A 1,451-nucleotide genomic window follows, 5' to 3' on the forward strand; every position below is an offset into this window, starting at 1 on the left:
GGATGGGGCCAGGAGGGGCATCAATTGGAGGGCAGGGGTGGGGCATGTGGGCCTGCAGGGGGAGGGTAGCCCCTGCGGGGTCCATTTGGTTCCTGTTGGGGGGGCTGTAACCTCTGGTGGGGGGCTGTTACCTCTGGTGGGGGGCAGCAAAACATATAGGTATTTAGAATTCATTTTTATTATAGATTCACAGATGCCAGGGTTGCCAGGGACCTCAACAGATCATCAAGTCTGACTCCCTGCCTAGGCAGGAAAGAGCACTGGGGTCAGATGACCCCAGCCAGATGCCTATCCAGCCTTCTCCTGAAGACCCCCAGGGTAGGGGAGAGCACCACCTCCCTTGGGAGCCCAGTCCAAATTCTGGCCACCCGTACTGTGAAGAAATGTTTCCTGATATCTAGCCTAAATCTGCTCTCTGTCGGTTTGTGACCATTGTTCCTTGTTTCCCCAAGAGGCGCCCTGGTGAACAGAGCATCTCCGATCCCTTGCTGCGTCCCCCTAATGAATTTGTAGGCGGCCACAAGATCCCTTGCGGAGGCTGAAGAGGTCCAAGTCCCTCAGTCTCTCCTCATAGGGCTTGTCCTGTAAGCCCCTAACCACATGAATGGCCTCCTCTGGACCCTCTGGAGTCTATCAACATCCTTCTTGAACTACGGCACCCAAAACTGGATGCAGTCCTCCAACTGTGGTCTGACCAATGCCGCATAGAGGGGAAGTATCACCTCCTTGGATCTATTTGTCGTGCATCTGCTGTTGCATGACAAAGTACGGTTAGCTTTGCTGATGATTTTGCCACACTGACAACTTGTGTTCACCCTGGAGTCCACTATGGCTCTGAGATCTCTTTCCTTTTTTGTGCTGCTGAGAGGGTCACTTCCCAGCCAGTAGACATACTGGATATTTTTGCTCCCTAAGTGCAGCACTCTGCACTTGTCCTTATTGTGCTGCATCCTATTGTGTACTGCCCATTTTTCTAACCTGTCCAGGTCTGCCTGCAATTGTTCCCTGCCCTCCAGTGCATGCACTTCACCCCACAATTTAGTATCATCCGCAAATGTGGACAGAGTACACTTCACACCCACAGCCAAGTCACTGACGAAGATATTGAAGAGCACAGGTCCAAGGACCAAACCCTGCAGGACCCCACTACCCACATCTTTCCAGATCAATACCGACCTGTCTACTACCACTCTCTGGGTGCGACCGCTAAGCCAATTTGCCACCCACCGGACCACGTAAACATCTGTGTCACAGCCTCTTAATGTATTTATGAGAATGGGATGAGATACTGTATTGAAGGCCTTGCTAACGTCCAAGAAAATGGCATCCACCTCTACTCCTGCGTCTAAGCATTTTGTGACCCTGTCATAAAACGAAACCAAGTCCAGTACAGCATTCCCCATAGTGGGACTGTATGCCTCCTGCGCTAGGTGAAGGTCCTGCATGCAGGT

The sequence above is a fragment of the Gavialis gangeticus genome, unplaced genomic scaffold, assembly GCF_001723915.1.
Source record: "Gavialis gangeticus isolate Ggan-Ray unplaced genomic scaffold, GavGan_comp1, whole genome shotgun sequence".
In the NCBI taxonomy this organism is placed as follows: domain Eukaryota; kingdom Metazoa; phylum Chordata; order Crocodylia; family Gavialidae; genus Gavialis; species Gavialis gangeticus.